This window comes from Silene latifolia, chromosome 11, assembly GCF_048544455.1.
Source record: "Silene latifolia isolate original U9 population chromosome 11, ASM4854445v1, whole genome shotgun sequence".
NCBI classification, from domain to species: Eukaryota; Viridiplantae; Streptophyta; class Magnoliopsida; order Caryophyllales; family Caryophyllaceae; genus Silene; species Silene latifolia.
In genome coordinates, this window is record NC_133536.1 from 77,511,411 (window position 1) to 77,535,558 (window position 24,148).

Below are 24,148 nucleotides of genomic sequence, written 5' to 3' on the forward strand. Positions count from 1 at the left end.
TGGTGTGGAAGAAGAAGAGGTTTTGTAGAGATGATTTTGTGTTTCAGGTGATAAAACAATGAAGCGCAAACGTCCCTATTTATACAAAATGATCAGCGCATTTTTCAGAAAAAGGGGAGAGCCGACTTCAATCGCCAGGCTGCTCGCGCCTCTTTGAGGCTTCTCCAGGATTCCCGCTGTTGACTTGTCTCTTTCAACATGTGTTTTCTCCTGACACCTCAAACCTCCCGCCAGGAACCTCGCGCCTCTTCAGGATGATTCAGGAAATTTTGTGTTTCCTCACACTCACATTTCCTTGTTTTCGCGTTTTACGAAATCCGACACGGTTTCCATGACGCAGCTTTAAACATACGGATTTTTCTTTCTTTTCTTTAAAGGGGGGAAGGGCTAGTCGCCCCGATCCGCGACGGATCGTTTCCATGTCAGTCGAAATTCCGAAATTTTTTTCGCTTTTTCGCAATTTTCCGGCAAAAATCAAAATCGAGAATTAATAACACGACATCAATTTTCCTCAAAAATTCAAGCGCTCACAAATTCGAGTCTTGACCTCAAAAATCAAATATACTCGCAAAAATCCTTTTCTAAAATTATTTCCTGACGGTTTGAGTTTGAATTTTTCGAGTCACTTTCAAAAATTTCGATGCAATTTAATTCACGACACGAGTTAATTGCTCAAATTTTCAAATCAATTCCTTTCGAATTCCAAACGCGACGATTTGTCACGGAATTTTCAAAATTTCAATTTTAACTTCAAGTCACCTTGGTTAATTTTGATTTTCAAATGCTTTACGCGTTTTCAATCAAGTGCTTCTACGTGTTTGCGTTTATGTGTATGTGCTTTCTGTCGCCTGTTTTCTACACTAACGATGCAGGAACTGGTGCAAAGCAAAAGGAGAATCAACAGCCGACAGCGCTCCTCCGAAACACAACACAAAAAGCCAAAAATCACAAAATAAATCACAATCCAAAAACACATATATACAAACCGCCTCACGCAAAATGTAAATATGTACAGACGAGAGTCCAAGACACGGACAAACAACAAAAGCTACTCAACGCCTCCCGTCGGATCAGTCCTGGTCTCACTAGGAGTCAGCGCCAACGCAGACACCACTACCTGCTCAGACTCCCTCTCCGGGGAACTCTCCAGCGTCTCACGCTCCATCTCGACGTGAAGCTCCTCCGCTGCAGCCAACTGAGCCTTCAGAGAGGCAATCTCCGCGTCTCGGCTCCGCAACGCGTCCTCGTGACGCCTCAACTCCTGGTCTCGACGGGTAATCGCCAACCCCTGGGCCTCGATCATCGACCTGGCTGCCTCCAACTCAGCACGGACCCGAGCAAGCTCTGCCGGATCCGCAGTGCCCTACAAAACACAATAACAGATCCTCAAGATCTAAAAACATGAAATACAACACCAAATACACAAAAACAACACACAAAACGTACCTGAGAAAGCCGAGCCTCCCTCGTAGCCAGGTCACCAGCAAGCGCCCTCCAGCGGTTAGGCATCCGCCACAAGTTCTGGTGACTAACAGTCGTCACCTACAAAAGAAAAAATGTCCTTCAATACAATGTAAGGCAAAGTATAATTGGAGAAGGTGTTCAAGTCAGGAACTTACCCTCAGAACAATCAACCTCCACTCCATGCCGGCATCGGTCACCTCGGCCACCGCGGGCTCCGGTAAGCGCAACTGAAGCTCCTCGCCACCCGGCCCATGAAAAGTGGTCTCCGTCGGGAAAGCTGGGGCCTGAGTCCTCATCAACGGGTCGACTCCCTGCCATTTAGATCCACATCAAAGATGACAACCCCTCCTATCAAGAGAGGCAATGAAAACAAAAGAAAAGAGGAAAACATACCTCGATCGGGTACATTTCCTTACCACAGCTAGCGAGCCTTTATCCTCAACCTTTCAAGGACATATCCCGAAGATGCCTCGGGTACATTTCCTTACAACAGCTGGCGAGCCTTTGTCCGCAAACGCGCAAGGACATATCCGAAGATGCCTCAGGTATGACTCCTTCCTATGGCTGGCGAGCCTTTGTACGTAGTCTAACGGACTTTAAACGACCCACACGGACAGTCGACAGACTCTAAAATGTTCCCGACAATAGGTCCTTGACTCGTACCCTCGAGTCGCCTTGGCGTCGCCCTTCCCGACGGCAGGTCCTTGGCCCGAATCCTTTCGAGCCGCCTCGACGTCGCTTGGGTCTCCAGGTTGTAATCTTCGATTGACCTGGGGACTCTACTTTGACTTTTGCCCTGTCCAAGCCTCAGTCAAAGTGGGGGCTATGTAGATACCCAATATCTGCTGAGACTCCAACAAACACCGATGATTATCGGACTACAACATGTTTTGGAATCGCAGCGTTTGATCGACAGTTTGTGTACAACTTTACGTCGGAAAACTTAAAACGATTTCGAAAATAAAACATTTCAAAACATTTCAAAAATACCTGGAGTGTTTAATGCACGACGACGGGGTTACAATGATACTAACTAGAGTCAAAACCGACACCGGACCAAAAACCGACTCAAAAATTCAAATCCCGACTCCAACAACGAGTCAAACCGAGTCAACCACAAAAAACAAACATTTCAAACCTTCTATGCTAAGATTTCTCGGATTTATGTTTGGTCAAGTACCAAACATATGACTACAAATCCTAGGATAGAACAAAACATGATTGCGTTTGTTGTGAAAGCGACAACACAGCTCGAAGACCCGCGACGTGGCTCGCGCCTCTTTGAGCAGCCCAAGTGGCCACGTCGCTCAAAACTCACACAACCACTCATTCTCCTATAAATACCCCTCAAATGCCACCCATTTGAGACTGACGCGAGTGTCCGCCCCCTCTTTTCTCCCTTAAAATTCTCGACTCGACTTCTTAAGTCACAATCCGACGCGTATTTACGACCTACCGATCGTAAATACAAGCCTTACACATTGTTTGGTACCGTCATCGTACATTAAATCACTTGACCAACCACTTCGACCACTACACCATCACTAAACTTTTAAAACACTCTTTTACTTACCAAAACGGTTTTAAACCGAGTTTTTTCCGATCAAACGAGTTGTTACACTTACGTCGGTCAATCGCCATAACCAAACATATAAGTATGAGGGTGTAAAAATCCTCTTTTATTATGTTTTCATTTGTTTCATGACTTTAACATGCTAAAACATGCATAACATGAACCAAAACTTGGAATAAACGAGCCAAAACTGATTTTTGGTCTGAGGCAGAAGCCCCTTAGGTCGCCAACTGGCCCGCGCCTAAATGGGGTATTCAGACCAGAAATCAACCGTTTTTGTTCTCGTCATTTCCCTTAATCCTTTTTTCATATTTGTAATCGCTTTTCACCATTTCAAGTATTTTCGAACCATTTTTATTTCATTGCACATGTTTTAACCATAAAGCATTTTTCACCCTTGGTTCTTCATACCATGACGGTTAAATCCGTGTTTCGGTGATAATATTTGGTTAATGACTTTTAGAAGGTATTTTAAAGCCTTTTATTTCATTTCTTCACATTTTCAAACAAACATATTAGTCACCAACACAAAATCATCCTTGGTTCTACATACCATGCCGGATTTTAACTCGGGTACGATGATGAGTATCGACTAATTACATTCAAAATGGACTTAAAACAATTAGTCCATAATCATTTTTCAAAACTATTCATGTCAAGTTTGTCAAATCGAACCCGACACCGAATATTATCAAATAATGATGATCATTCGAGTCTAGTTCTTCAAATCAACAAATGCGGTCTAAACGACCCTTTCAAATCAAACCAGGTTCAAATACCCATTTTCAACACGTTTTATAACGTTTTCTAAATAGTCAGAACACGGCATACAACCGTTGGCTAACCCGCGCCTAAACAGGCTCTCCATTTCTCATTTTCAAAACCAGAGGGAGGCCCCTTACACCGTCGGCTGGCTCGCGCCTCTTATAGCCGTCTAGTATAGGGCCTGTTCCCTTCCAACATTAGTCTAGGATGATCCCGACTCCAGTTAGCCCGGATATAGGACGGATCAGATGACTACTCGTTTATTCAAAACCATATTTGAAAAATGCCTTACTAAGATAAATGGATCATGTTATGCACCCTAAACCTAATACGGTAAATGGATGTTTAATTTCCGTCTTGCATGCAAATCAACCATTAATCCAACGCGACATCTTATACTTGATACTTGGATTAAATCAACCGACTTAGAAAGCTCTCACATGTTAGGTTTAAATCATTGGATGCGCATTCATGCATTTAAACCGTTTTATCAACTTTTGCATTCAACCAACCAAGATCGATCAGTAGAGGCCGCTAAACGCGGGCGGAATTGGGTGTCTGATTAAAGGGCTTCCCAATACGTACCTTCACCTCTTACTCAGAAACTTTGGATAGTGGACGACCTTATCCAGGGCGTACGAGAGTCATTCTAGAGATAGGATGCTAAATAGGGACGATTTCCTTATCTTTAGTACCTATGTCAAGCGCTGCTTTGTGCTTCGATTTGACCGAGGTATAAAGTGGAATTCGAACGGGTTCCAGGCATCCCACAAATGCTTGGTGGCAACTTCGAACATCTCTAATCGTTTCGAGACCCTTACCGAGACGAAATCGACCGATCTAAAACGATCCGGTCGAAAGCATTTTTACGCCGCAGAGCGTAGCTTTCAAAAAGACCGTTGTATGTCCACAGATCGGCTGGGCTTGCAGCTGGGCCATGTCCACAGATTGGCAACTCCGCTGGGGAAAACTAGGACACTTACGTCTTTGTGATCCCTAGATGGTGAGACTCGAACGAGGTCTTGGTTGGAATGCATTAATTGATATTACGGTCACGGTCGGGTTCCGTGTCCGGACCCACAACCTAACCCTTTTCGACCAATTGGCTCGTTTCGTCGGCGTGAGTTTTCTCATCCCCGCGCTTCGAATCCCGATTGAGTTAAGCATACCATTGACGTTACACATTTCTGTTTCGTCAAAGAGCTTTCATCACTTTCGAGCACGAGGCTAGGGCACCCTCCTTACATATTTTGTTTGGATTGGTATCCCTCTCGCAAATCGGGGTTTGATTGCTTGGTGTGTAACCCACCCTTCTAAGCCAAAACCCGTGTCAGCATGATGCATAATATAATGAACTGTGAGTGCTTATGTGCTATCTGATCATAAGTCCTTCCGTGTCATTTTCAAACTTTCAAAAACACCCTTTTGCGCCGTTATAATGGCCATTTCAAACCTCGGTCTTTCGCCGACCGTTGCATGCCTTTCTAGGCCGTCATAATGACGATTTTCAAACCCGGTTTTGTATAACCATTTCAACACGCCTTTCTAGGCCGTCATAATGACGATTTTCAAACTCGGTTTTTTATAACCATTTCAACACACCTTTCTAGGCCGTCGTAATGACGATTTTCAAACCCGGTTTTGTATAACCATTTCAACACGCCTTTCTAGGCCGTCATAATGACGATTTTCAAACCCGGTTTTGTATAACCATTTCAACACGCCTTTCTAGGCCATCCTAATGACGATTTTCAAACCCGGTTTTGTATAACCATTTCAACACGCCTTTCTAGGCCGTCGTAATGACGATTTTCAAACCGGTTTTGTATAACCATTTCAACACGCCTTTCTAGGCCGTCATAATGACGATTTTCAAACCCGGTTTTGTATAACCATTTTAAATCACCTTTTTACGCCGTTATAATCGCCGCGTCTAGACACGGATTTTAACCCGTTTCGCGCCGACAATGGCTCTCTTTCAAAACCCGAGCAAAGCACACACCCTTTTCTCGAGACACTTTCGGGATCCCGAGGACCATACACCGTCCCCGAGACCTTTTCAAACATTTCAAACTCGATTTTCAAAACATACAATTTTGAATTTCAAAACCGTCTTGGGAAACAATGCACTGTTTTCCGGGCCAACTCAAACTCAAACCGTCTTTTGCAAATAAACTTAAGACAACCCCTTTTCAACTGATCGACTTGCGGAGATCTTTATCTTCGGAAGACGCCCATTAAAGCGACAAATGAATCTTTTTGAAAATTTCTATTTTCGAAAACTTCAGTCCACCATTCCAATTTCGCCTCGTGTCTATCGAGTCAAAGCAAACGTACTTATGGGTCTTTACTTATGAGTCATCTCACCACGAGACCCGTCCAATGGCGTCGCGCCGTCATGATTGGACTCGTGTCAAAGGTTCGGTCAAACACCGTCACGTCATAAATCGAGTCAGCACCGAGGGACCACACACGGTCACCCCGTCTTGTTGAGTCTGTCTTTGTCTCGTCCTCTGCGTTGTCTGTGTTTAGTTTTGGAACCGTGTCAGATTGAGTTGTAATGTGAGCCATTTTTCTGCCTCAGAGCCATGGCCCCGTCTTCAACTTCGTCTGTCAACCACAACAACAATGATAACAACAGAGATGTCACAACTGATCAGCTAGCCACTTGACGCTTACCGCTCTTAAGGTCACCCTGGATCGCGTCGAGACCCGTATCGACGCCCGGAGAACAAGGAAATTGGGGAACATAATACCCCACTCGATTGAAACCGAGAAGAGATCGAAACTCTTGGAAGAACAGCTCCTAGCCCGGGGTAACAATATCCACCTTGAAAATAACCGAAGGTTCGAACCTGTTAGGGACCAGTTACCTGACAACTTCACCCTGACCGATGTGCCTAAGTTCAAGGGAGTGGAAGACCCACTCAACCACATCCGTGCTTTCAAAGACTACATGGCCATTAAGGGGGTCAAACAGGAACTTTTTACCAGGATCTTCCCATCCTCTTTGGAGCCGATTCCTTGCCAATGGTACTACTCCTTGGACCCGAAAAACCTTACTACTTGGGATGAGATCGCAGTTGAGTTTGCCAAACAGTATGCCGACAATGTCGAGATCCAGGCCAACACCCGTACTCTCGAGGTGCTAACCCAAAACGACAAGGAAGGATTCACTGAGTTCCTAACCCGTTGGAGGAGGGTGAGTACTCAGTTGGTCAGTAAGCCAAGTGAATCAACTCTGGTGGAAAAATTTGTCAACAACCTCCGCCCGGTTTATGCCAACCTACCGAGGTATCAGAATATCAAAATTTTTCAAGATCTGCAGATTCTGGGGACACGTATTGAAGACGACCTCCGAAAGGGTGTCTTAGCAAAGGCCACTGGCAGGGGTTATCAAGGATCCACCTCAACCGGATCTCGCCCTTACGGTCAGACAAACAATATTGATGAGGTTAACCCGGGGCTAAACCTGTGAAGCAGAAGCTACGCCGGATGCGTCCTGAATGGGCCCTAAAAATCAAGGAAGAGGTGGACAAACAGTTCAAGGCTGGGTTCATCAAGGTGTCCGAATACTCGGATTGGGTGGCCAACATTGTGCCGGTACCGAAGAAAGACGGAAGAATTCGGGTTTGCGTCGACTTCGGGGATCTGAACAAGGCGAGTCCAAAAGACGACTTCCCTTTGCCACATGTTGACATTCTGGTGGACAACACTGCCGAACATGCTCTCCTATCATTCATGGACGGGTATGCCGGGTACAACCAGATTAAAATGGTTGAGGAAGACATGCACAAAACTGCGTTCACTACACAGTGGGGTACATATTGCTACACGGTCATGCCTTTCGGCCTCATCAACGCCGGAGCAACCTATCAAAGAACCGCTACCACTCTCCTATATGATATGATGCACAAGGAGGTAGAGGTATATGTCGATGACATGGTCGTCAAATCAAAAGAACGGGACGGCCACATCAATGCCCTCCGGAAATTCTTCGCTCGTCTACGGAAATATAACATGAGACTAAATCCTCAGAAGTGTGCATTCGGGGTCACCTCCGGAAAACTCTTGGGACATGTCGTTAGGAAAAGAGGCATTGAGATTGATCCAACCAAAATCAAAGCCCTTCAACAAATGCCTCAGCCTAGGAACGAGAAGGAGATTCGGGGATTTCTCGGCCAGGTTCAATACATCAGCCGGTTTATTGCCAAGCTCACTATGATTTGTGAACTGATATTCAAGAAGCTTCGAGCCTCCGATCACACCGATTGGGACGACGACTGTCAGAAAGCCTTTGACAGGATAAAGGAAATCCTATCCAAACCTCCTGTCCTCATGCCACCTCAACCGGGGATTCCTCTATCCCTATACCTGACTGTTACCAACACAGCCATGGGAGCAATGATGGCACAAACAGTTGGCAACGAGGAGCGAGTCATCTACTACATCAGCAAAAAGTTCATTGAGTACGAGACGAGGTATACCCAACTGGAAAAGACATGCCTTGCCCTAGTATGGTCAACAATGAAGCTGCGGCATTATATGCTCAGCTACTCGGTCCACATCTACTCCAAGATGGACCCGATTAAATACATCTTCGAAAAACCCGTACTAAACGGAAGGCTGTCTAGGTGGACACTCATGCTGTCCGAGTTTGACCTCAAGTTTGTACCCCTCAAGGTTATCAAGGGAAGAGCAGTCGCTGATTTCCTAGCATAAAATCCCGTCAATGAGGATCCAACGACCAACACATGGTCACTTCCTGACGAAGACATCCTTTGTGCCGACTCCGACGCATGGGACCTATACTTTGATGGTGCATCTAATCTGAGAAGCTTCGGGGTAGGAATCCTTCTAATATCACCAGAGGGAGAACATGTTCCAATCTCGGTCAAGCTGGACTTTGCCGTCACCAACAATGCCGCTGAATATGAAGCATGCCTCATCGGCCTACAAGCAGCCATCACACTTGGCATCAAGAGATTGAGGGTCCATGGCGATTCCTCACTCATCATCAATCAGGTATCCGGATCATCGAAAATCCGATCTGACAGCTTAGCTCCCTACCGAGCGAAGATCAATCAAGAGGCCGAGTCCTTCGACCAAGTCGACTACTTCCACTTGCCACGAGAGGAAAATCAGTTCGCTGATGCCCTGGCAAAACTTGACGCGCTCGTCAACATACCTGACGACATGACATCGATGCCCCTATGTGTCGAGAGAAGGACCGAGCCAGCTCACATTTGTGCCATTATCGACGACGAGGAAAGCCATGATGAACCTTGGTACCAAGCCATCCTCAATTAGAAAACCAAAAACGAATTTCTTCCCAACTCTGATCAAAGAGGACAAAGAGCCATCCGTTTACTTGCATCACAATTCGTGGTAAACCAAAATCAACTCTACAAAAGAACACCCCAAGGAATTCTCCTCCTTTGCATTGACCATCACAAAGCCAAGAAAATCATGGGAGAGGTTCACGACGGAGAATGTTGCCCTCACATGAGTGCAATGATGCTTACACGGAAAATCATGCGGCTAGGTTACTACTGGACCACCATGGAGGCCGATTGCCGTAACTACATCAAACATTGCCATAATGGCCAAATCTTCGCCAACATATAACACATACCACCATCCCTTTTATACACCATGACATCACCCTGGCCATTCTCAACCTGGGGCATCGACATCATCGGGAAAGTCAACCCGATAGGCACCAAGGGGCATTGCTTCGTCCTCGTCGCCATCGACTACTTTACAAATGGGTGGAAGCACAGTCATATGCAGTCTTGACCGCCAAACAAGTGGCCAAATTCATCCAAAACAACATCATCTGCTGATATGGGGTACCCCACGAAATCATCAGCGACCAAGGCTCTCACTTCCGGGCGGAAACTCAAGCCTTGCTGGACAAATACAAGATCAAACGACATCGATCATCCCCCTACCGTCCCCAAACTAACGGAGCGGTGGAGGCAGCGAACAAAACTCTTATTACCATTATCAAGAAAATGCAAGACAACTACCGCGATTGGCCGAGCAAACTCCCATTCGCACTCTGGGGATACCGAACCTCCATTCGAACACCGACAGGCGCCACACCCTTCTACCTAGCATACGGTATGGAGGCGGTTCAACCGGTAGAGTTAGAGGTCCCTTCGCTACGCATCCTACTAGAGAGTCAAGTCCCTGAGGCGGAATGGGCCCGTCGAAGGTACGAACAACTCACTCTTCTAGATGAACGACGACTCAACGCCTTGCACAACGTCCAGCTATACCAACGACGTATACAATGGGCATTCAACAAGATGGTCAAACCCAGAAACATCCAAGAGGGCGACTTGGTCCTCAAGTCAGTTCGAGCAACATTACCCGTCGATCCGAGGGGAAAATTCAAACCCAACTGGGCCGGGCCATACCTGGTCAAGAAAATACTTTCGGGGGGTGCAGTGAGACTGAGTGACCTAGATGGGGAGGACTTTACAAACCCGACCAACCTAGACCAACTCAAGAAATACTACCCTTGAACCCTATCAACCAACAAGCTAGCCTAGTTTTGCAACTAGCAACGACCTCAACCCTTTTCAAGTCAAGTTCCTCAATATGTTCTGATTTGAAATTGCATGTTTTATCGAGTCTAAGCTGCGGCACCTTTCCCGTTTCGAATGTCCTTTGATCCGTCAAAGGCAACGTCCATTTGCACTACAAAAACAAACCCCCTGAACTACAAGGATGGTTTGATTTCAGCTCTTCAGGTGAATACGTAGGCAGTCCCTCTTACGCCTGAGGGATACAACCACGAAACCCAATCAAATTCACAAAACATTTCGAACTACGATCATGGTTTGATTTCACCTCTTCAGGTGGATACGTAGGCAGTCCTTTCTTACGCAAGGAGGATACAACCATTCCCACAATCAAGTACAACCATTCCCCACATACAAAAAAACATCCCAAAAAAAAAGAAAGGGAAAACCATTCCCTTTCCCACCGAAATACAAAAATGAGCCTTTTTCCCTTTCCACAAAATACCACTTTCCCAAGTGCAAATGTTTAGGACAATTCAAATCGAATTGCCTTTACCAAATGGATGGAAGAAACAAGCGTTCACAATTTTCAACACGAGCAATCCTCTTATTTAATTAATAATGGGAGGGATTACAATTTCAACAACAAATAAAGCCCGACGAGTCTACAACTTGTCGAAGCTAAGGTGTCAACTAACACACCTCACATAGTAAAACTAGCACAAAACACACAAAACATAGCTAGTACAACATAATAAAAACTCACAACAATAATACAACATAATAATAAAGTGGGTAATGGAGGTCTTCACTCTTCCATTCTACCCTTGCCTTTTCTTTCGGGGTACATTTTCCCCTTGTTCTTCTTATTGGCCCGCCTAGCATGGACTTCCTCCTCGGAACGGATCCTCAACGGATCTAGGACGGCGACGGCCTCCGGTCTAGCACAAGACCCCATATTCCACCCAAGACGAGCCAATGCACGGCCCACCATATTCTTGGGACCGGAACTCCTCCTCTTCGGTGGTCTCATCACATCGGGAGTAGCTCAATCAACATACTCTTCAAAGAAGGCACGGTTGGCCTTGCCAACCTCTCGGTACTTCAAATCGACAACCTCGTCCTTACGAAACTTGGACCTCTCTTCCAAGGACGGAGCACGTGACCACTTGACATAAGCGGGAGTCACCCATGTCGTGGCAACGGGGTTTGGCACCTCCCAAAGCGGCCGAGTGGCCCACCACCTTTCGAAAATCTCCACAAGCTCGAAGTTCTGGAAAACATTCTCTTGGACAAGAGTATCTTGAGCGGGCACCTTTTGTTGACGCCCCATTTGCCTCATGAGCCTTTCGGAATAAATGAAGGAAACAACTTTCAAGCCCACCACCATCAAAGAATGAGGACTAGCACCCGAAGCGGGCAACCCCGTGAAGGACCTCAAGTGCCACCACGGTACCACCCAACGGATATGAGGACCACCCTCCTCCGCCAATCTTGCGGCCCAATAGGCCTCGGTGGAAGCAAAACTATCCGGGTACAACTTCTTCCTCATGGTAAGATGACGGAAGGAATAAGAAGAAGAATCAACCGGAGGCTCTACATACCTTAGCCTCTCCAAGAGCCACACTTGAAGGATCCTTGGCGATCCAAAAGAGGGAGCTTCTCCAAAAGAGCCTTCCTTGTCCAAAGCTTTGATAATCTCTCCAAGCACCAACCATGATGGATCTCTACCGTGCTCCATTTGCTCAATCACATGGATAAGGGTCATGCTACCATGGCATCTTGGCCCTTCCTTCTTCACGACATCAACAAAGAGGTACACATGGACAAGGCAAAATGCAAGAGCCCTTCTCCTAGCCATCTCCGAGACATTAGCATCTAACCGATTTGAAAAGATGTTGATAAGAGCCAACACATCCACACCATGTGGAGCAAGAAGAGAGTTGATTTGGCTTGTTGATAAGCCCAACATGGAACGGAATTTCTCCTTGTAGCACAACCGAGTCAGGGGGAGCACCGGAACACAACCCGGCCATCCACCAATGGCTCCAACTTCTTCGGCAAGAGGACAAATCTCACCTTTCGGGAAAACGAAAACATGATGTTTCGAATCCCAAAATCGAGAACGTGCTTCAAGAAACGAAGGTTGCACCTTGACTTGACGAAGCACCAACAATTGACCAACTCCCATGCAAGCGAGTTGATACTTCTCGGGAGGCGACAAATCTCGGCACCATTGTCGCAATGCGTTCTCAAAAGCATCCATGAAATATTTTTGTGGAAGAAGAAGAGGTTTTGTAGAGATGATTTTGTGTTTCGGGTGATGAAACAATGAAGCGCAAATGTCCCTATTTATACAAAATGATCAGCGCATTTTTCAGAAAAAGGGGAGAGCCGGCTTCCATCGCCAGGCTGCTCGCGCCTCTTTGAGGCTTCTCCAGGATTCCCGCTGTTGACTTGTCTCTTTCAACATATGTTTTCTCCTGACACCTCAAACCTCCCGCCAGGAACCTCGCGCCTCTTCGGGATGATTCAGGAAATTTTGTGTTTCCTCACACTCACATTTCCTTGTTTTCGCGTTTTACGAAATCCGACACGGTTTCCATGACGCAGCTTTAAACATACGGATTTTTCTTTCTTTTCTTTAAAGGGGGGAAGGGCTAGTCGCCCCGATCCGCGACGGATTGTTTCCATGTTAGTCGAAATTCCGAAAAAAATTTCGCTTTTTCGCAATTTTCCGGCAAAAATCAAAATCGAGAATTAATAACACGACATCAATTTTCCTCAAAAATTCAAGCGCTCACAAATTCGAGTCTTGACCTCAAAAATCAAATATACTCGCAATAATCCTTTTCTAAAATTCTTTCCTGACGGTTTGAGTTTGAATTTTTCGAGTCACTTTCAAAAATTTCGATGCAATTTAATTCACGACACGAGTTAATTGCTCAAATTTTCAAATCAATTCCTTTCGAATTCCAAACGCGACGATTTGTCACGGAATTTTCAAAATTTCAATTTTAACTTCAAGTCACCTTGGTTAATTTTGATTTTCAAATGCTTTACGCGTTTTCAATCAAGTGCTTCTACGTGTTTGCGTTTATGTGTATGTGCTATTTGTCGCCTGTTTTCTACATTAACGATGCAGGAACTGGTGCAAAGCAAAAGGAGAATCAACAGCCGACAGCGCTCCTCCGAAACACAACACAAAAACCCAAAAATCACAAAATAAACCACAATCCAAAAACACATATATACAAACCGCCTCACGCAAAATGTAAATATGTACAGACGAGAGTCCAAGACACGGACAAACTACAAAAGCTACTCAACGCCTCCCGTCGGATCAGTCATGGTCTCACTAGGAGTCGCTGCCAACGCAGACACCCCTACCTGCTCAGACTCCCTCTCCGAGGAACTCTCCAGCGTCTCATGCTCCATCTCGACGTGAAGCTCCTCCGCTGCAGCCAACTGAGCCTTCAGAGAGGCAATCTCCGCGTCTCGGCTCCGCAACCTGTCCTCGTGACGCCTCAACTCCTGGTCTCGACGGGTAATCCCCAACCCCTGGGCCTCGATCATCGACCTGGCTGCCTCCAACTCAGCACGGACCCGAGCAAGCTCTGCCGGATCCGCAGTGCCCTACAAAACACAATAATGAGATCCTCAAGATCTAAAAACGTGAAATACAACACCAAATACACAAAAACAACACACAAAACGTACCTGAGAAAGCCGAGCCTCCCTCGTAGCCAGGTCACCAGCAAGCACCCTCCAGCGGTTAGCCATCCGCCACAAGTTCTGGTGACTAACAGTCGTCACCTACAAAACAAAAATGTCCTTCAATACAATGTAAGGCAAAGTATAATTGGAGAAGGTGTTCAAGTCAGGAACTCACCCTCAGAACAATCAACCTCCACTCCATGCCGGCATCGGTCACCTCGGCCACCGCGGGCTCCGGTAAGCGCAACTGAAGCTCCTCGCCACCCGGCCCCTGAAAAGTGGTCTCCGTCGGGAAAGCCGGGGCCTGAGTCCTCATCAACGAGTCAACTCCCTGCCATTTAGATCCACATCAAAGATGACAAACCCTCCTATCAAGAGAGGCAATGAAAACAAAAGAAAAGAGGAAAACATACCTCGATCGGGTACATTTCCTTACCACAGCTGGCGAGCCTTTATCCGCAACTTTTTAAGGACAGATCCCGAAGATGCCTCGGGTACATTTCCTTACCACAGCTGGCGAGCCTTTATCCGCAACCTTTCAAGGACATATCCCGAAGATGCCTCGGGTACATTTCCTTACCACAGCTGGCGAGCCGTTATCCGAAACCCTTCAAGAACACATCCCGAAGATGCCTCGGGTACATTTCCTTATCATTGGTTGGCGAGCCTTTGCCCGCAAACATTCAAGGACAGATGCCGAAGATGCCTCGGGTACATTTCCTTACCACAGCTGGCGAGCCTTTATCTGCAACCTTTCAAGGACATATCCCGAAGATGCCTCGGGTACATTTCCCTACAACAGCTGGCGAGCCTTCGTCCGCAAACGCGCAAGGACATATCCGAAGATGCCTCAGGTATGACTCCTTCCTATGGCTGGCGAGCCTTTGTACGTAGTCTAACGGACTTTAAACGATCGACACGGACAGTCGAAAGACTCTAAAATGTTCCCGACGACAGGTCCTTGACTCGTACCCTCGAGTCGCCTTGGCGTCGCCCTTCCCGACGGCAGGTCCTTGGCCCGAATCCTTTCGAGTCGCCTCGACGTCGCTTGAGTCTCCAGGTTGTAATCTTCGATTGACCTGGGGACTCTACTTTGACTTTCGCCCTGTCCAAGCCTCAGTCAAAGTGGGGGCTCTGTAGATACCCAGTATCTGCTGAGACTCCAACAAACACTCGATGATTATCGGACTACAACATGTTTTGGAATCGCAGCGTTTGATCGACAGTTTGTGTACAACTTTACGTCGGAAAATTTAAAACGATTTCGAAAATAAAACATTTCAAAACATTTCAAAAATACCTGGAGTGTTTAATGCACGACGACGGGGTCGAAATGACACTAAATAGAGTCAAAACCGACACCTGACCAAAACCCGACTCAAAAAATCAAATCCCGACTCCAACAACGAGTCAAACCGAGTCAACCACAAAAAACAAACATTTCAAACCTTCTATGCTAAGATTTCCCGGATTTATGTTTGGTCAAGTACCAAACATATGACGACAAATCCTAGGATAGAACAAATCATGATTGCGTTTGTTGTGAAAGCGACAACACAGCTCGAAGACCCGCGACGTGGCTCGCGCCTCTTTGAGCAGCCCAAGTGGCCACGTCGCTCAAAACTCACACAACCACTCATTCTCCTATAAATACCCCTCAAATGCCACCCATTTGAGACTGACGCGAGTGTCCGCCCCCTCTTTTCTCCCTTAAAATTCTCGACTCGACTTCTTAAGTCACAATCCGACGCGTATTTACGACCTACCGATCGTAAATACAAGCCTTACACATTGTTTGGTACCGTCATCGTGCATTAAATCACTTGACCGACTACTTCGACCACTACACCATCACTAAACTTTTAAAACACTCTTTTACTTACTAAAACGATTTTAAACCGAGTTTTTTTCCGATCAAACGAGTTGTTACACTTACGTCAGTCACTCGCCATAACCAAACATATAAGTATGAGGGTGTAAAAATCCTCTTTTATTATGTTTTCATTTGTTTCATGACTTTAACATGCTAAAACATGCATAACATGAACCAAAACTTGGAATAAACGAGCCAAAACTGATTTTTGGTCTGAGGCAGAAGCCCCTTAGGTCGCCAACTGGCCCGCGCCTAAATGGGGTATTCAGACCAGAAATCAACCGTGTTTGTTCTCGTCATTTCCCTTAATCCTTTTTTCATATTTGTAATCGGTTTTCACCATTTCAAGTATTTTTGAACCATTTTTATTTCATTGCACATATTTTAACCATAAAGCATTTTTCACCCTTGGTTCTTCATACCATGACGGTTAAATCCGTGTTTCGGTGATAATATTTGGTTAATGACATTTAGAAGGTATTTTAAAGGCCTTTTATTTCATTTCTTCACATTTTCAAACAAACATATTAGTCACGAACACAAAATCATCCTTGGTTCTACATACCATGCCGGATTTTAACCCGGGTACGATGATGAGTATCGACTAATTACATTCAAAATGGACTTAAAACAATTAGTCTATAATCATTTTTCAATACTATTCATGTCAAGTTTGTCAAATCGAACCCGACACCGAATATTATCAAATAATGATGATCATTCGAGTCTAGTTCTTTAAATCAACAAATGCGGTCTAAACGACCCTTTCAAATCAAACCGGGTTCAAATACCCATTTTCAACACGTTTTATAACGTTTTCTAAATAGTCAGAACATGACATACAACCGTTGGCTAACCCGCACCTAAACAGGCTCTCCATTTCTCATTTTCAAAACCAGAGGGAGGCCCCTTACACCGTCGGCTGGCTTGCGCCTCTTATAGCCGTCTGGTACAAGGCCTGTTCCCTTTCAGCATTAGTCTAGGATGATCCCGACTCCGGTTAGCCCGGATATAGGACGGATCAGATGACTACTCGTTTATTCAAAACCATATTTGCAAAATGCCTTACTAAGACAAATGGATCATGTTATGCACCCTAAACCTAATACGGTAAATGGATGTTTAATTTCCGTCTTGCATGCAAATCAACCATTAATCCAATGCGGCATCTTATACTTGATACTTGGATTAAATCAACCGACTTAGAAAGCTCTCACATGTTAGGTTTAAATCATTGGATGCGCATTCATGCATTTAAACCGTTTTATCAACTTTTGCATTCAACCAACCAAGATCGATCAGTAGAGGCCGCTAAACGCGGGCGGAATTGGGTGTCTGATTAAAGGGCTTCCCAATACGTACCTTCACCTCTTACTGAAAAACTTTGGATAGTGGACGACCTTATCCAGGGCGTACGAGAGTCATTCTAGAGATAGGATGCTAAAGAGGGACGATTTCCTTATCTTTAGTACCTATGTCAAACGCTGCTTTGTGCTTCGATTTGACCGAGGTATAAAGTGGAATTCGAACGGGTTTCAGGCATCCCACAAATGCTTGGTGGCGACTCCGAACATCTCTAATCGTTTCGAGACCCTTATCGTGACGAAACCGACCGATCTAAAACGATCCGGTAGAAAGCATTTTTACGCCGCCGAGCGTGGCTTTCAAAAAGACCGCTGTATGTCCACAGATCGGCTGGGCTTGCAGGTGGGCCATGTCCACAATGACCCATAAATTTAGTTTTATTGTTTTGTCCTGTCTATATTGAAGGTAAATTAATTATGCTTATATTCCTTTAACATAATCATTTTTGTATCGTGTTCCTAAAAGTGAGTTATTTGTTATATTGAGCACCAAATGTTTGATTATTTGTCAAAGCGAGGTGACAATGTTATCTGACTGGCTAAGTTGTGTCGAATGTTTTTCGTGGTGCAACTCCTCCCTGTCATCCGGTGCTTTACATTTTCAGTCATTTGTGACGAGTAGTTTAGTCGTACGTAAAGAATCGGTTGAGACGAGTTAGTATTATTTTAGATAATTATAGTCTAATAAATTTACTTATACGAAAAAGCTTCTTTTTACTTCAAATACGATTGATTTTGAGTAAAATTTCAATTAAATTAAGTTTGCCAACGTAAAAGTTCACTAAGGGATTTGTTCTTATGCTTTAGCTGAGGGATTAATGGTGAACAATAATGATATTTCTCTCAATAGGATGAAGTTGAGCTTAATCTTGGCTGCAATGATTTTGGATTGAGTAGTTGTGTCTGCTGATACATATTTTCCAGATGACTCGATTTTTTCGATTACCAGAAAACAAACCGGTATCATGGACGCCTTCTCTCTACCTGTGGAACCTAGCATGTTTGATGGGGTCATCGGTGTTGTCTCTTGATAATTTTGTTTTTTGCTTTGTTTATATGTTCCGATTTTGTAGAGATGCTACATGCTTGTTAATGTTTATAACTATGGGATGTAGCATTGATTTTAGATTAGCAGTATATTGTAGAGAATTTGGGGGGCCAGGATATATTCAGTGTGCTTCTATAACTTTATCACATCTATATTTACGGCAAGCCCTCTTGTGCATTACTTGGTTTCACACACACAAAGTTTGCGGTTGTTTGCTTATTTGTTTACTATTTCAGTCTTTCATCGGCAGTCATGGAAGCGGTGCTCTTTTTCATAGTTTCCCGTACATTCGTCATTTTGCAACTTTGCACTTAAGGTCAATTTTCATATTTGTGCCAAAGTTTCAGATTTTTCTGTGTTTTTATTCATCAAAAGCATTTACTGCAGCTGATTGTTTGCTTTGCTTTTCGAAGGTTTGTTTTTCTATAACTCCAGCTATATTTCTTATTTTTTTGATGCTACCTAAAATCCAATATGGTTCTTGTTCGATGTTTACACATATGAAATAACAAGTCTCATTTAGTCCTAGTTTAATTACCAATTTTTTTATTATCTCATTTCTCAAATTTTGTACAACCGTTGTACCTTTTGATACCCTAACTTAGTGTAGCTATTATATTCAGTTCGTGTACTAATTATGCTGACTACTATATATAATATTTTTTATGGTGCACACCAAATGTGTGTTATTGTTTTCGTAATTTCAGGTTAGAATACGGATTTGACGTTTCATAATTTGTAAGAGGTTTTTCCTACTCATTTACAACAACAGTCTCTGTAAAAAAAAGTTACAACATGATATGTTCATTTTATATATACTTTTACCCCTCATTTTAGCTCGGTTTCTATTATTTTTCATACTTTAATTAGTATATTTTTGAGCTAATTTTGTGTTCTAGGTGTATTGTTTTGTTTGTTATGATTTTGTAGGAATCTAAGCATTTAGAGGCTTTTTCCTATGATTTTGTACACCAAGTTCACTAAGCTAAACAAGGCCAAATATTGGACTAAGTGTGTGAAGATTGCTTGGGTTTTGCATGAAGATTAGTGGATTGAAGTAAGGAATTACAAATGAAGCCAAATGTTAAGTCAAGCCCAAAATGAAGGTCCATATTAAGGTGCAAGCATTGGATGCCAAGAGAGCTTAGGATGCTAGGAATTTAGAGCATTACCGGGTGATTAAGGAGCATTAAAACACGAAGCATAGAGATTCCTCACGTAATTAATCAAGAATTAAGGCGATTAACCGAGGAACACACGAACCCGATCGGGGCCGCCCAACCCCGATCGGGGCCATATGCTCATTGAATTCTTACGTTTTGCTCTTCCTCTCCTATAAATAGGAGAGGTATTCCAAGGTTTTAGGCATCCAATTTTACGTCTAAGTTTACTTATAACAAGCCTCAAGCATTATATTTTCTCTCACTAGTTTTCATTTTAAGTTGTTAAGCATTCCATAGTTAATCTTTCAACATTTTGTACTACAAACTATTGTTCAAGCATTTGATATTCAAGCTTTTGGTTAATTGTTCTTCCATATAAGTTCTCCTTTATAAGGTATTTCTAATTCCAAGTTTACAATTTACATCATTGTTTTAGTTATCACATAGTTATTATAATCAAGTATCTCATTATACATTAGCATTATTCTTTTCACATGTTATATCATCTAATTAATATAAATCATATAACCATGCTTAATATTTCTTATAATTTAGTTTGCAATTTACATTTTAGTATGAGTAGCTAAATTTCCTAGTCTAAAGGCTAGGGGAGCCATGCAAAATCAAATATATAACATGATTAAATGAGTTCATAATAATATTGTTCAATTGTTTCCATCACATGTTTGCTTTATTACGCTTAATCTTTGATTATCGGTCGTAGTCGTAGATTAAATTTGTTCATTCGTTATAAAGTCGAGAGGCACGGAATTGAATTAGACTAAGCATGTGTGGTAGGACGACCTAGTCATGGACGAGAGTTTTTCTAGGACCCGGTCTATGGTTGATACTAATGCCGTAAGGTGGGTATCTTTAAGCCTAAGCAATTGACAAAATTATTAGTATCAAGTTTATCATGTTCATATGTTTACCTTTGCATGAGTGACCCAAACCCTTTAGACTATCTTTTATCATATTATTTACATAGCATTTTTATTAATCATCAACCAAACAAACCAAACCCAAATCGTAATCGACCTTGATAAAAATCTACCCATAGCAATTCACGACGTAATTCCCGTTTCCTTGTGTTCGACCCCTATTACTACATTAATTTGAGTCTAGGGAAATTATATTTGCATAGGTACGCGATAAACCTATCAAATTTTGGCGCCGTTGCCGGGGAAATGGTTTTATTGCATTTTGAATTGTCGATTTTTATCTTGTTTTCCTTTGTCTTGGGGAACACTTGTTCCTTGAGACCGTTACTTATCACTTCTCTAGAAATTGTTGTCTTATGCCCAGGTCCTCACGCAAGGGAGAATTGCTTTCACCGGATTCCGATCCCGAGAGAACCTTTAGGAGAAGACGACGGTTTTGGAAGGAAGTGAAAAAAGCCTCTTCTCCCGTACAAGCCGAAAGTGCTAGAAAGTCTTACTTAGACGATCTAGAAGCCCTTGAAGAGGAGGAGGTTTCAAGTTCATCATCTCCACCACCATCACCATCTACTACCAAAACGATGGTGAAACTTTCCGATCACTCAAAGGCCACCGCGGCCATGCCTCTGGCCGGAATCACAACCTCTCAAATCACCGCGCCAGACTTTGAGATCAAACCGGCTTTCATTGGCCTTGTGGAGAAGAAGCAATTTGGGGGAAGTCCTTTGGAGGATCCCAATTTGCATGTGCAAAACTTTTGTGACTATTGCTCCATGATCCGTCAAACGGGCGTCACCCAAGCCCAAATAAGGGAAATACTTTTCCCTTTCTCTTTGAAGGACAAGGCCAAGCTTTGGATCAATAGCCTTGACCGCACCGCCATGGGAATCACCAATTGGGAGAATTTGGCTCTAGCCTTCTATCAAAAGTTTTTTCCACCGGAGAAAACTCAAACTTTGAGGAGCCAAATTACCGGATTCCGTCAACAAGCTCTTGAGAGCTTATATGAGGCTTGGGAGAGGTACAAAGAGCTTCAAAGACAATGCCCACATCATGGGCTAGATGATTGGTTTCTAGCAATAACATTCTACAATGGATGTTGTGCCGAGTCCCGAAGGATTCTTGATTCCGCCAACAATGGGCGGTTTGATCAAATTGACACTGACCTTGCCCATGCCACGATCGAATCTATGGCGGTCCATTGTGCCCAATATGTCAATTCCCGAGTTGTGCCATCCAAAGGTAAAGAATAATCCTCTAACAACTCCGTTTTGCTAGCTCAAATTGCTTTGCTCCAACAACAATTGGCGGAAAGGGATGCTAGAGATTCCATTCAACAAGTCAATGCCATGTCCTCAACAAGCCAAATCGTTGTGTGTGAAGGTTGCGGAGGTGCGGGTCATTATGCCACTCATTGCCAAGCTCCCATTGAAGAGGTAAATGCCTTTCTAGCTTTAAGACAAAATGCACAAAATGCTTATCCACCGGGTACATTCTCAAACACATATAACCCAAATTCAAGATTTCACCCGAATATGTCTTATAGAAGCAACAATGTGCTAAATCCTCAACCACAACCCCCACCACAACAAAATGCCTATGTCCCTCAACAACAAAAATATATCCCTCCACCGGGTTATCAAAATCAACAAAGGCCCCCACAACACAATTTCCAACAAAATCAACCTCCACCACAAAATGCCCAACAAAACAACCAAGGGGGAGGTAAGCTTGAGGGCTTGATAATCCGTATGAAAAAGGAATTGTTGGCTCAAATCCAAAAGAATGAGCAAGCTCAAAATGCCGCAATCAAAATGTTGGAACAACAAATGGCTCAATTGGCCTCATCTAGCTCTTCAAGGAAATCGAGTCAACTACCTCCTCAAGGTGAGCAACCACATGCTACCCTTAATGCTATGTCCTTAAGAAGTGGTACGAAATATGATGGGCCATCCATGCCCAAAGATGATGAGGAGGTGCTTGTTGAGTTGGAGGTCTCTCAAAATGATAAGGAAATTGAAGAAATTCCCAAGAAAGTGGATGATCCACTTGTTGTTGTTGAAAAAGTCAAGGAAGTGGAGGATGCTCCTCGAAATAAAGATGTTGAAGCAAAGATTCCGGAAAAAGTCAAAGTGCCATTTCCTCATAGATTGGCAAAGCATCAAAAGAATTCTCAATTCGGTAAATTCATGGAAGTTGTGAAGAATCTACAGGTAACCGTTCCTTTTACCGAATTAATCACTCAAATTCCTTCTTACACTAAGTTCATGAAAGACATTTTAACTAAGAAGAGGACTTTTGATGAGGTTGAAACAATAGCTCTCACCGCCGAGGTGAGTGCTCTTTTGCAAAACAAGTCCCCTCCTAAGATAAAAGATCCCGTTAGCTTTTCTATTCCATGCACAATTAGCACCTACCAAATTGATAAAGCTTTATGCGATTTAGGTGCTAGTGTGAGTGTAATACCTTACTCTATTTGTACTAAGCTTAATATGGGAGCCTTAAAATGCACTAGTGTCACATTGCGAATGGCGGACCGTTCTATAAAACGCCCTTTGGGAGTTTTGGAGGATATTCCCGTTAAGGTTGGTAAGTTTTTCATTCCGGTTGATTTTATTGTTCTTGACATGGCCGAAGATGCCCAAATCCTAATCATTTTGGGAAGAGCATTTTTACACACCGCGGGTGCGTTGATTGATGTCAAGAACGGTAAAATTACATTGGAAGTAGGTGACGATAAGGTCACATACAATTTGAATAGTGCTATGAAGAGTCCAATGATAGAAGAGTCTTGTTATTCTATTGACATTTTGGATGTTGTTGACATTGTTATAGAAGACTCTACACCTCGATCTTTATCTAAAGATCCCTTGGAGGCACTCTTGCTTTTAGAATCATTTGCAGGTGATGACGAGATTGGGAATGAGGAGATTGATGCTTTGGAGCAAGAATTGGATGGAGAGGAGCTATCATTGGAGGAGAGCTCACACTTTATAGGCTTGGTTGCTACACCTCAAGATGTTGAGGTACAAAAACCCGAGCTTAAGCCCCTTCCTTCCAATTTGAGGTATGCTTTTCTAGATGATGAGGAGATGTGCCCGATAATCGTTAGTGCTAAATTAGATGAGAGTCAATTGGCTAAATTGCTTCATGTCTTAAGGTCTCACAAGAAAGCCATTGGTTATAAACTTGACGATTTAAAAGGCATAAGTCCCGAATTTTGCATGCATCGAATTAATCTTGAGGAAGATCATAAACCATGTGTCCAAGGTCAAAGACGACTAAATCCTAACATGCAAGAAGTGGTCAAAAAGGAAGTGCTTAAATTATTAGATGCGGGAATTATCTATGCGATTTCCGATTCTAAATGGGTGAGTCCGGTCAAAGTGGTTCCTAAGAAAGGAGGAACCATCGTAGTCAAAAATGATAAAAATGAGTTAATTCCAACTAGAATCGTGACGGGTTGGAGAATGTGCATTGACTATAGGAGGCTAAATCTAGCCACCAAGAAAGACCACTACCGATTACCTTTTATTGACCAAATGTTGGAAAGGTTGGCATGTCACAAATATTTTTGCTACCTAGATGGTTATTCCGGGTTCTTTCAAATACCCATTCACCCGGATGACCAAGAGAAGACCACGTTTACATGTCCCTATGGTACATTTGCCTATTGTAGAATGCCTTTTGGTCTTTGTAATGCTCCCGCC

General features: G+C 43.6%; 1 non-coding gene across 1 annotated transcript; it reads right to left on the bottom strand.

Annotated features, from left to right (window-relative positions):
• Positions 1-21,391: 21,391 nt before the first annotated feature.
• LOC141615583 (small nucleolar RNA R71) lies at positions 21,392-21,498 on the bottom strand. The gene has a single exon (XR_012529998.1). It is a non-coding gene; the product is annotated as a small nucleolar RNA R71 (small nucleolar RNA).
• Positions 21,499-24,148: the final 2,650 nt, after the last annotated feature.